General features: G+C 37.4%; 1 pseudogene; it reads right to left on the reverse strand.

The window, feature by feature from the left end:
• Positions 1-9,369: 9,369 nt before the first annotated feature.
• Positions 9,370-9,470, reverse strand: LOC142436616 (U6 spliceosomal RNA; annotated as a pseudogene).
• Between the last annotated feature and the right edge of the window lie 4,587 nt (positions 9,471-14,057).

Genomic DNA, 14,057 nt, shown 5'->3' on the forward strand with positions numbered 1-14,057 from the left:
TTTGTTAGAAAGATCATCTCTTAGTTTATTCATGGATTCAATAGAAGCACAATTAAGTGCCCTGGATTACACATTTTTAGCAGTGTTATATGAGATTTGTTATGATTCGAACACTCAAATGACTTTGCACAGTCACTGAAATAAGTAACCAACAGCCTTCTGTTACTCTTTGCTTTCAGTCAAGAATCACCTGATAGCTATAATATTTCTCATTTCATGTCCTCTAATGAATGCAGCATGCATTTCTCCCAGTTTCTTAATAATTTACTGTTATAACTACTTTTGAATTAACATCTAGTATTTTACTTGTATGTATTATTAATTATATTGTTCAATAATTTCCACAATTCTTTGAAATGAGCACAAACATAGATGCTTTCAAGTCAGTTAGCCTTGTCAGTGGATCTTCCAAATTTCTTGATCCAGTCTAGTGAGTAATCCCAGCACTGCATCATTTTTTTTGGGTAGGGTGGTGATGGTGGTGAGAGATTTCAATAAGCATGCTATCAATTCCTGAAGCCTTGTTTTTGCTAATGTCTTTAGTACACATTGAAATTCTTAATCTTACACTAGCTCTCGAAATGTACAAATGTCCAAAAAATTCAGTACAGAAACTATGTGTATTCCTTCCATCATTTTTTTGATAATTCCAGTATCATTTGATATTTTGCTCATAGACTCTTTCAATATTTCAACTCAAGGCTTGAATTTTCTGCATTTATTTCAGTTTGAGATATACTCAGTGTATTCTTTCTTTTTCGCTTACTAATTCAACGTTTGTGCACATTTCATTTGAATATTTTACTTTTTTTTCCTCTAGCTGCCTTTGAATTATTCTGATCATTTCTTTTACTTCATTTTTTCCCACTTTTCTTTATCTACTCTATTTTCAAGAGTCCTGTTTGGAGTCCCTTTTGACATCTCTAGATATCACCATCATTACCATGGTCTTCTTTTTTTAATTCCTTTATTTTTAATGACTTTCTTTTCATCATATATGATATTCCTGAGGTTATTCCACAGTTTTTCTAGGTATTTAATAAACAATATTAAGTGTATCTAATCTCCCCTAGAGATGGCGTCTAGATTTTTGGAATATACTTGTGGTCATATTTCATTTCTAGTGGACTTGTTTTACTTTTCTTTATCTTTAACCTGAACTTGTGTATGTGCAATTAATTGAGGGTCTGTTTTAAAGTAGGTTCCTGTTCTTCTTTTGTATGATGATATTGATCTTTCCCATTGTCACTTCCCACAGATATAGTCCATTTGGTTTTGGTGTAGTCCATCTGGTGAGGTCCAGTTGTATAGCCACTGTTTATGTATAGCCATTGTTTATGTTGTTGAAAGGATATTTGCAATGAAGAAGTTGTCAGTCTCACAAAATTCTACCACGTGTTCCCCAGCTCCTTTTATATCCACATTGCCTACTACTTATGTTTCCTTGTTGTTTCCAACTTTCATTTTCAAATCGCCAGTAAATATCAATTGATCTTGATTTCATGTTTGAACAAGTTCAATCTGCAGATGTTGGTGGATTTCTTCAACACTGGCTTTAGTGGCTTCTGCATAAGTTTTTATCATGGTTGCATTAACTTGTCATCCTTATATGGGTATTGATGTTATCCTACCACAACAGCATAGTACTTTAAGATAAGTCTTGAAATGTTTTTTTGATGATGATGATGATGATGATGAATACAATGTCATTTCTCTTGAAATTTTCCTTTAGACATAGTAAACCATATGATTGTCTAATTCAAAATAACTACTGTCAGTCAACTTTAGTCTACTAATGGCGAGAATATTGATCTTTATGTGTTCATTTGTTTTTACAACTTCCAATTTTGCTATATTTGTACTTGTAACGTTCCGTGTTCTGATTATAAATGGATGTTTGCAGTTGTTTCCTCTCATTTTGAATAATGCCCCATCAGAAAATAAGGGTCTCGAAAGTGTTGCTCTATACATATCATTAAGTCAATTCTGCAATTCTTCCTATCTTATTTTGTGGACATTCCAACTTGAAAGGTTCATCCCTGACACTATGTCAAATAATGTTCCTCATCTTTACAAAGTTTTCAGGGTTAATTTTTGAGAATTGAACTGGCTCAGAATGTTATGTTGAAATCCATTCATCACAATTGATCCTGCTACCATCATAACCACATTTAAGCCGCCACAGTGTAGCAAATGGCAAACATGTGTGTATTTTGTCCATAGAATCCTTCGAAATAGGCAGTTCCCAGGTTATAAATATCAGACTTCATTAACAAATCTTTGTTGTTGATGTTTTTATTAGGTGCCACTGAGTCAGGTCCAACCCAGAGCAACCCTATTACCAGCAGACTAAACACTGCTTGGTCCTGCAGCATCCTCACAATTTTTCCTATGGTTGACAAGCCCATTATTGCAACTGCTATGTTAATCCATATCATTGAGGGCTTTCTTATTTTTAACTGCCCCTCCATTTTACCAAACATGATGTCCTTCTCCAAGAACTGGTCTCTCCTGACAACATGTCCAAAATATGTAAAATACTTTCCTCTAAGTGTGTTCCATCCTTGTCTCCAACGAGCACTCTGATCATATTCATTCGAAGGCAGATTTGTTTGTCCTTGTAGTCCATGATATGTCAATATTCTTCACTAGCATCACAATTCATATGTTCCTGTTCATTCGTCTTCCTTAGTTAATGTCCCAGTTTCATGTGCACATGAGGGTATTGAAAATACTATGCCTTAGGTCAGGCATGTCTTAGTCCTTAGAGTAACATCCTAATTTTCAGTATTCTAAAGAGGACTTCTGCAGCATATTTACCCAATATACCCAACCCATTGTATCACTTGATCTCTTGTCTGCTGCTTCCGTAAGCATTGATTGTGCATCTATGCAAGATTAAATCCTTCAAAGTTTCCATTGTTTCTCCATTTATCATTTTTCCCTGTTGGTCCCTTTGTGTGGATCTTGGTCTTCTTTACATTGAGTTGTAATCCACACTGAAGGCTGTAATCCTTTATCTTCATCAACAAGTACCTTAAGTCCTCCTTACTTCCAGCAAGCAAGGTTATATCATCTGCATATCATGGTTTGTTAACCCTTCCTCCAATTCTGGTGCCACATTCTTCTTCATATAATCCAGCTTCTCTGATGATTTGTTCAGTAAACAGATTGAATAAATATGGCAAGAGGATGCAACCTTGATGCAGACCTTTTCAGATCTCAATGCATGCAGTATTCCCTTGTTCTGTTTGCACAACTGCCTCTTGATGTATGTACAAGTTCTGCATGAATACAATGAGGTATTCTGGAAATCCCATTCTTCTCAATACTATCCATAGGTTATTTAGATCCACATAGTCTAATGCTTTGACATAGTCAATAAAGCACAAGTAAACATCTTTCTGATATTCTCTACTTTCAGCTGAGATCCATCTGACATCAGCAATGGCATCCTTTGTTCCATGTCTTGTTCTGAATCTGGCCTGAAAATCTGGCAGCTCCCTGTAAATGGATTGCTGCAACCATTTTTTGATTATCTTCAGCAAAATTTTACTAGTATTTCATATCAATGATATTATTCACTATTTTGAGCATTCTGTTGGGTCACCATTCTTTGGAATGTGTACAGATATGAATCTCTTCCAGTCAGTCATTCAAGTATCTGTCTTCAAACTTCCCTGGCATAGACGAGTAAATGCTTCCAGTACTTCATGTGCTATTTGAAACATTTCGATTGGTATTCCATCAATTGCTGGAATGTTGTTATTTACAAATGCTTTCAATGTAGCTTGAACTTCTTCTTATAATAACATTGGTTCTTGCTCATATGCTACCTCCTAAACTGATGGAATGTTAAGTTTGTTTCTAATATAGTGACTCTATGTGTTATGTCATCTTCATTTGATGCTTCCTACTTATCATTCAATATTATGCCCATAGAATCTTTCAGTATTGCTACTCACGGTTTGAGTTCTTTCAGTTTAAGTATGTTGGGTATGTTCTTACTTTTCGGTTTTCTAACTCTTTGTCTTTGGATAGTTCATGATAATATTTAACTCTCTCTTCTTGAGCTGCCCTTTGAAATTTTCTGCTCAAACCTTTCACTTCAACATATTTTCCCCAGTTTTTTAAAGTACTCTACAATTAAGGGTAAGCATCAGAGTTTCTCCTGACATCTTCTTTGATCTTTATTTCCTGTCTTTTTAGTGACCTTTTACTTCATGTATAATGTTCTTGACACATTACATTAGGAAAATATCCTGTACAGACCTCTTTAAAGTGTTCAAAAGCAAGGATATTACTTTGAGGACCAAGTCATACTTAAGCCAAATCATGTGTGTTAGGCAGCATTTCCTATAGAAACAAAACTAGGCCACTTATGATTATACAGGTTTTTATAGCAAAAAAGGAATACAGCAGCAAATGGGTCCACGTGGCAGTACAGACAGCTCAGTCCAACTCAATTTTGTGGAACAGTTAATATACTGAAGGTCCTTCCAGCTCCCACCAGCCACTTGCCCAAGGCCAAGGAAGCAAAGAGTAGGAAGATGAGATGTTGAGGTGGAGCAGAGGCCAGTAGTGCAGGGTAGCAAGTAGCAAAGCACCATGGTGTAGATGTAGGGGGATCAAGTGGCTGTGGGGTGGGGTGGCATCTGGAGTGGTGGGAAGATGAGTGGAGTCGGCCCGCAGGCAGCAGACACAGCAAAGTGGGGCAGTGCTAGGTCATGGAACAGTACCACACAGCAACTGGGTCCACCATGGTCCAGAGTTTGGCTCAGCCCACAGGTAGCGTAGCACATGGTTGAGACAGTGCAGCTAGCTCAGGTCTGATCACCAGGGAGAGAGCGGAAGGGGTTTGGCTCAAGGAATCATTTATCTCAGTCACATCTTCAAAAGAGGTCATCAAGCTGGGACCTGATCAACAAGTTAAACTACCTACATCTTCTAATGTATGCCGTGTTGGCAAAAAACAATAACAATAACAACAACAAAAGAACCCAAACAAACCCAAAAATGCTATCACACCATATTTCAATTTCCTCTTTTGCATGTGATTTGGACATTGAATAAGGATGATCAAAGGAAACATGGCAAAGATGTATTTTGCCATGGACTGACAAAACAGGCATGTCTTGAAAGAAGTACAGCCAGAAGGCTATTTAGAGGCAAAGATAACACTTTCTCTCACAAATTTGGGGGCATTGTATTAGGAGAGATTATTCTCTGGACATGGGTAATCATGCTTGGTAAAGTGGAGGGGGGTGTAAAAGAAACCCTGGATGAAAGAGATTGACAGAGTGGCTGAACAGAGGGATCATTGAACAATTGTGAGAATCCCTGAGATCTGAGAAGTGCTTCTTCCTGTTAGGCATAGGGTTGAGATGAGTCAGAACTGACTAGTGGCATCTAATTGCACTGTATTAGATCTCATCAAGTGAAATTATTAGCTTTAACTGCCTAACGCTGGCTGAGAACGCTGGCCCAATCAAGTTGACACAAAACCTTATATCATAATTTCCATCATCTCCACTTTGTACTGAGTAATACTATTGTATACTTCTCCTTGATATTTTCTGCAGATATACTCTACTTGGTTTCAATGTGTTTCATTTGGTGATGTTCCTATGAAGAGTCATCAATGATGTTATTGAAAAGGTTATTTCCAATTATTAGGAATTGGTCTTGCAAAACTCTATCATGTGGTCGCTATTCTTGTTTCTATCACCTCCTGATGAATATCTTCCAACTACTTATCCTCCTTTTTGTCTCTTTCCAGTTACCAATACAGACCAATCTATCTAAACTGTATGCTTGATTAATTTCAGACTGCAGAAGTTGGTAAAAATCTTCAATTTCTTCAATACTAGCTTTAGTGGTAGATGTTTAAATTTTGATAATAGTTGTACTATTTGTTATCTTTGTATAAGTTGTCTTCCTTGTATAAATATAGATGTTGTCCTATCACAGGCTATATTGTACTTCAATAGAGACCATGAGATGTTCTTTTTGATGCTCAATGTGATATAATTCCTCTTGAATTTGTAATTTCTTACAGAGCCAGTGGTCATCAAACTTTTTAAAGAGGGGACCAGTTCACTGTCCCTCAGACACATTGGAGGGCCGGACTATAATTAAAAGAAAAACTATGAACAAATTTCTATGCACATTGAACATATCTTATTTTGAAGTAAAAAACAAACGGGGTAAAACACCTGGCAGGCGGCATAAATGTCCTTGGTGGACCGTATGTGGCCCACGGGCCGTAGTTTGAGGACGCCTGATTATCTGATTCAAATAAGTCAATACCAGTCAGTTCAGCTCACGAATGGCTAGCCTACCAGTTTTTATGCATTCCAGTTCATTTCTGATGACTTATAAATTTCCTATATTTGTATTTCAGATATCCCACATTCCAATTTTTAATGGATGTTTGAAGTGGTTTCTCCTAATTTTGAGTACTTTCCCATCATTAAATGAAGGTTACAACACATTTGTTCCATCTGTATCAATAAGGCCAGTTCTACTTTGTGGAGGCAGCTCTTGCCTAGTGAAATTTGGAGTGCCTTCCAACCTGAGTTGTTCATCTTCTGGTGCTATATCAGATAATATTCTACTGGTATTCATACGATTTTCAGAGGCTACATTTTCAGAAGCGAAGCTCCTTTTCTTTGTTCCTAATCTGTTCTTAGTCTGGAAGACCTGCTGAAACCTTCACCATGGGTGACCTGGCAGTGTTTGAAATACCAATGGCATATCTTCTAACATCAAGCAACACACTAGCCACAATAGTAAAAACAAGCATGTCTGATGGCCACTGTTATCCTTTTATCTCCCTGTATTTGCCTATTCTATATACTTCGGATAAGTGGGATCATATGATTTCCTTACAAGTTATTTCAGTCAGCATACTGTTCTCAATGTTTATTCAAGTGGTAGCATATATCAGAACTTCATTTCTTTTTATGGCTGAAATATATCTTATTTTATAACGCTACCACATTTACTTATCCACATTTGGATAAATTCCACCCTTTGGCTATTACGAATAATGTTGCAATGACATTGGTGTACAAGTATCTCTTTGAATGCCTGCTTTCAAGACTTTTGAAATATACCTGGTAGTGAAATTGATGACTCATAAGATAATTCTATAATTAACCTTTTGAGAAACTGTTTTTCCAGTGGCTATACCATTTTGCATCCACAGCAGCAATGGCAATTTTTTTCTCAGTTTCTCCAAAGATGTGCCAATATTTTATATTTCTCTGATAAAAGTTATCCTCAAAACTTTGAGTTAATTCTGGCTCTAAATAATCCTGTTAGACAGGATAGAACTTCCCCAGAGGATATCCCAAATTTTTACAAAATAGACTTTCACATAATTTTCTGGTAAAATGGCTAATGGGTTTGAATACTAACCTTTTGATTTGCAGTCAAGCATTTAATCACTGGGTGTATTAGTCTGAGTAGACTAGAGAAACAAATCCATTGAAACTCATATGTATATAAGAGAGAGTTTTATATAAAGGGTAATTGTACATTAAAAATGCATCCCAAAATAGTCCAGCCCAAGCCCATAAGTCTGATATTAGCCCATATGTCTGATAATAATCTATACAGTCCTCTTTAGACTCAAGAAACACATGCAATGACAACAAGTGTAGTGGGTAGAAAGTCTTTGGATCCAATGAGGTTTAAAATCTCAGCCCTGGCAGGGGTCTCTACAGGGTTTCTCTGGCTTTAGAGGTCTGATTGCATCAGAGTAGATTCATGTGGCTTCTTCAGCTCAGGAAACTAGTGTAGTTCCATGTGTCTTGTCAGCAGCAATGTTTCCCAGGGACTCCAAGGAGGAGATACCAGATTTCCCAAAATTCTCAGGAGAAGGCTATGCCCACAGAGAGGCTTCATTGGCTATGACCCAATTGACCGACTAGATTCCACCCCTTCATTCTTATCCTCAAATTCACAAATGATTATATAAATACCACACTGGGTAACTAGGGCTCCTATAATCAATTTCAAAACAATGTTGTTGAGTTGATTCAGACTCATAGTGACCCGGTATGTAGGTTTTCTGAGACAATACATCTTCATAGTAGTAGAGCACCTAATTTTACCCCTGTAAAATGGTTACTTGGTTTGAACTGTCCACCTTGAGGTTAGCAGCTATGTTAGGCTGACTTCTGGAGAGAAGGAAAATCAGTGACATATGTGCATGAGCACACACAGGAACACAGAGAAGTGTATGTGAAAATAGAACTAATGTAATTGTAAAAGTGGAGAGTCCAGTTTGGTTCCAAGTCCATGGGTCACATGTTAGACTTGACATTTCACCTGTCTCCTGTAGCTTTAGTATCTGATGAAACCAAAATAGGCAAGAAGATCACAGAATAGATTTGTTACTGGATACGTGAATTAATCCAAGTTTGACAGGTCAAATGTCAGGCCACTAAATAGGATCAGCAAGCATATGATAGGTCATTGGCTCAAGTCCACAGAACCAGCATTTGACATATCAGATAACAGAATCCAGACTCAGCAATAAAAAGCAAGCATTCCCATTTTATAGGAAGTAGGCTAACCCCCAAGGAAACTTCCTTTCATTTGCATCTGGACAAAAGGATTTCACACCAACCAACCTAATCTTCTGTTAGGTCACATCATTGGCAATTATTAGGCCTCACATGCCAATTTGACATGAAATATACAAGAGCTGGCTTACGGTCAACCCTCAGTACAACCAGGGTTCCTATATAATCATCCAAATTGGGATGAAATAGTATCTTACTGTGATTTGACTTGCATTTTCAAAATTCATGATGTGAACATCTTTTCATGTGATTATTAGCTACACACATCCTCTTTGGAGAACTGTTTATACTTTTGCCCATACGAAATTGATTACCTGAAATGTAATAAAAATTAGAAATAAAAATTTATTTACCTATTTTATTTTTTAAAGGATATTTCATTGCATTTTCAGTGAAGGCTTAGATGCAGTTTAGATTCTCTTTCCATAATGTCTACACAAGTTGTCAATTGACATTAGTTACATTCTTCACAATGCAATAGCATTCATTTCTGTTCAGGTTGTCCCATTTTCATTAATCTACTTTCCATTTCCCCATGTCTTCTCATCTTTTCTAAACAATAATTATTGACCATTTGACCTTATATAAGTGATTTTTTAAAGAAGCCTAGTACATACAAATGATTTCCTTTTTTTTTTGTTTATTTGAGCCAAGCTATTACTTAGGTTAAAGTGGGTTGATTTTACTTGACAATTTAAAATTATCTTAGTGTAGTAGTCTCAACTGACTTTTAAGTATGGATTTTTAATGAAGCTTTTGATATTTTACTGAAGCAAAAAATGCGAAAATCTTCACCAATTTGAGTGTAATCTTTGGGCAGGGTCTGTGCTGATCTTTTTTGTACCATTCTGATTTTACTATATGTGTTTCTAAAACTGGTTATATGTGGATTTTTAAAAAGGAATTTGCCATTGTGTTTCATAAATTTTTTTTCTATTTTATCAGTATCCAACTATGTGAAATTAATGAGAACAGTTGGTAAGTGGGCAGAATAGGACTGTGGTGTGTGTACACTCATAATCTTTTTTTTAAATCATTATATTGGGGACTCTTACAGCTCTTGTCATAATGCATAGATATATTATGTCAAGAACATTTGTACATATGTTGCCATCATCATTTTCAAAACATTTTCTTTTCACTCGTAATCAGACGTCCTGCTTTTGGCGGGACAGTCCCGATTTTTAACAATTGTTTCCGCATCCCGCGGCATTTTTAATAAGTCCTGATTTTGGAAAAGAATGCACAAGCTAGGTTATATGGTTTTCAGCTGCCATGTGGCTATTTCACCAGGATATGAGTTTTATCAATGGTGTCCCGCTGGTGTCCCGCTTTACCAATGTTAAAATCTGGTCACCTACACCAAGTGCTGTCTTCCTTCATCCACTTTTATGTTGTCTGTCCCCCTTGGAGTGGGTTATATGTTGATCATAGTGATTGGTTCCATATTTCTCCTCCCAACTTCCCCTTCCTTTTCAGGTGTCACTGCTCTCATTATTGGTCCTAAGAGGGTTATCTGTCCCAGATTCCCTGTGTTGTGAGCTCTTATCCGTAGCAGTGTACATGCTCTGGTTTAGCCGACTTGTAAGGTAGAATTGGGGTCATGATAGTGAGGGGGAAGGAAGCATTAAAGAACTAGAGGAAAATTGTATGTTTCATCAATGCCATACTGCATTATGACTGGCTCGTCTCTTCCTTGTGACCCTTCTGAGAGGGGATGTCCAATTGTCTACAGATGGGTTTTTGGTCTCCACTCTGCACACCGCCTCATTCATATTGATATAATTTTTTGTTCTGGGTCTTCGATGCCTGATCCCTGATCCCATCGACACCTCATGATCACAGAGATGGGTGTACTTTTTATATGTAGGTTTTGTTGCTTCTCAATTAGGTGTCCACTTATCTTCAAGCCTTTAAGACCCCAGATGCTTTATCTTTTGATAGTCAGACACCATCAGCTTTCTTCACCACATTTGCTTATGCACCCATTGTGTCTTTAGCCATCTTGTTGGGAAGGTGAGCATTACAAAGTGTTCTTGCATTGAGGGAGTACTTGTGTAGAGGCCCAATATCCATCTACTACCTTAATACTTAACATTTAAATATATATACATAGATCTATTTCCCTATCATTGTATATAAATATATTTACATATATACATGCCTCTATTTAGACCTTTAGAAATATCCTTTGACTCCTAGTTTTTTCCTCTATTTCCTTTTACTTTTCTCTCATCCCACTATCATGTTTCAGGTTTCAGGTTTCAGGTTTCAGGTTTCAGTAATTCCTCTCAGCTACATTGCTCTTGATCAAGCCCCACCAGGCATCCTACATCCTCCTCCCTGTGTATTTTACATCACTTGTTCCTTTGTCCTTAGGATTGTTGACACACCCCTTCCTTTTTCCACCTCCCCCTCTTCTATGTCCCCTCTCCTGAAACAGTTGTTCCTGTTCATTTCACCACCAGATTGTTTATTCTGCCTATCTTATCCGTCTAGACAGACATGCAAAAACAACAATAAGCACAAAACCAAAATAAAACAAACAGCAAAAAGCAAAACAAAACAAAACAAAAAACCCTCAAGCAAACAAACAACAAAAAAGAAAACCCTATAAATAGTTCCAGGTCTGATTTGTTGTTTTTTATGAGGGTTTTCCGGTTGAGTTTTGATGGGGTGCCATGCTCTGGCCCCAAAGTCTATTTCTGGTATTCCCCGGGGACTTAAATGCTTTGCTCCCCTTACTGCTCTGCAGGCCCTTCATGTTTCTCCCTGGTGTGGTGGGGTCAGATTGGGCTCACTTCCTGCATTGTGTCTCCAGTCTTGTGCCCCTTAGCGCTCGGGGTCAGTGAGGGATATTGTGTCTCATAGTGGGGCTAGCCCTATGGTTCTCTCTGTACATTGACTGTTCAGAGCAGGAATATCATCTTTGTGGTTTGGTGGGCCAGAATATGTTCCATTTTCCTTCCTTCTTTGCTTGCTCCTGTGTGCTCTGCTCAGACATGCCCCTCTCCCTGAACCGTAGCTTCAGTGCTAAACTAATTTTTCTTTCTGTTTTTTTTCTTTCTTTCCGTTTTTTTTTGCTTCATATAAGTAAAGACTGATTGTTTTCTTCGAAATAGCTTTTCACCAGTTGTTAAGATCCCAGACTCTATTCAATAAACTAAGCTAATTGTTATGTCGATTAACCAAAGCATTTGAACCTGTTTTTAAACTTAGAAAACCAATCTCGAGAGGTATAATGCAAATATATGCATACACATATTCACACACATTCTGGCATATGAATATACACAAGTAACCCTGGGGGAGTAGAGGGTTAAATATTGGGCTGCTAACAACAAAATCAACACTTCAAATCCACTAGCCACTTCATAAGAGAAAGATGAAACTTTCTACTTCTCTAAAGATTTATAGCATTAGAAAACCTATGAAATGTTTATAAAAGTATATATATATCTTCTGGTTGTTGTTACTGTTGCCAAATTATATGTGCTACAGTGATTGCCAAAAGATCCTTTTTTCTTATGTACATCTTGGTAAAATTGTTTACTTTTGTTAAGTTGTGCGCATATCACATTCACTTGGTGTTGTTACCATCACCAAACACACCAGTATGTATAATCTAAAGAGAAACTCATTTCTCCAATCTGCCCCAATCCCTAGAAGTCACTAATAAATATTAGTTTTTATGTTTATCTTTTCATGTTATTTCTTAAAAGTGAAAATGTATAATACTTCCTTTTGGTGATTGACTTATTTTGCTCCACACAAGATTCATCCATGTTGCAAGATGTTTTAGAAGGATATTTTTCTTTATCTCTGAGTAGCGTTTTATTGATATATGTACTACACATTATTTATCCATTCATCTAATGATGGACACTTAGATAATTTTTATATTTTTGCTGATATGAATAGTATGGCAATAAACATAGGTGTGTATATGCATGTGTTTTTCTCACTCCAATATACCTATAAAAAAAAAACTCACTCCATTGTATCAATTTTAACTCATAGTGAACCTGTAGGAGAGAGTAGAATTGCTCTCCTGACAGGGGAAGCCAGCCCCTAACACATCATTACTGGTCCAGTAGGTGCAATTGTACATCAATAATAAGTCAAGATTATAGCAAAGTTACAGAGAGCATGAGAGATAGAAGAGAAATATTGAAATAAATGGAGTCAGAAACAATTCATAGTAGCATGCTCACCTCAGCCCCCCTTGGTGGTCCACGTGGAGAGAGAGAGAGCTCTTTAATGCTTGCCCAGGGTTTTATATTCTCTGGAGACCTGCAAGCCCCCTAATTACAGGTAAGGACGTACGTCACAGGAAGGGGCTGTGCTATAGGTAATACAGTAATGAGAGGGGGTGGTCTAGGGAACTACACGCAATAGGAAGAGGAGGGATTGGGGGTATACATGTGACAAGATGGGCAGATCCTAGATTTAGGATGGCAACCTAACCTTGACCTGTTTTCTGGACCTTCATAGGAACCATAAACAGTAGGGTGTAAACCCCACCTACAGGAACCAAGCTAATGGTCCCAAGCTTCAGTGAGAAGTAATCTGTTGTCTCCAGCAGCAGGGAGCAGGCCCACCCCTGTGGTGTGGGGAGACAGCAGTCTGGCAGGGACTGCCTTCAGGGAAGATGTCTATAAGCATCTGACCTCCCCCCACACTCCCCAGGGTTTGTAAAGCACCAAATTTTTATGGGAGCAGAAAATTTCAGCTATGAAGTGCTGGTGAGTTCAAAATGCTGACCTTTGGTTAATACCTTACAATAAAACCAATTAAGTGGTTAGAGCTCCTGTATATACTGAGAAGTAGAATTTCTGGGTGGCATAGCAGGTTATGAGTAGGGTCAAAGAAAGATTAAGCTGTCTTCTCCCATAAATATTTACATTCCCCCAAACCTAAAGGGGCATGTCTACTCTGTGTTAATGGGTCACTATGAGTTAATTGAAGCCATGGCAGTGGGTTTGGTTGGGGGTGGAGGGTTATTTGTTTTTATTTTATGACAACATTTTCTCTAGTAGTTGGAGGAATTTCCAGACTGTTTGATAGATTTTGCATTCCCACAAACAGTCGGTGAGAATTCTAATTTTTCCAAATCCCTTCAAACCTTTGTTCTTTTCCATTTTAAAGTTTATTTTCATCCTAACTGTTCCTGGTGGGAGTGAAATGCTTATACCTGGTTGCTTTTGATTTGCATTTATCTGATGGCTAATAACATTGATAATCTTTATATGTGTCTGTCAACTATTGAAATATCCTTTGTTGGAGTGTTTGCTCATGTACTTTATTAAGTTATTTATTATACCTTTTCCCAGTTTTAATTGGGTTGCATGTGTGTGTGGTGTTTGTGGTGGTTGTGGTTATTCCATCAATTAGCTTTAACCTGTGTCTTTACAATTAAACTGCACTTCTGTGGAAACATTTAGTTGGATCTTAGTTAGTAGC

Source organism: Tenrec ecaudatus, unplaced genomic scaffold, assembly GCF_050624435.1.
Source record: "Tenrec ecaudatus isolate mTenEca1 unplaced genomic scaffold, mTenEca1.hap1 Scaffold_475, whole genome shotgun sequence".
NCBI lineage: Eukaryota > Metazoa > Chordata > Mammalia > Afrosoricida > Tenrecidae > Tenrec > Tenrec ecaudatus.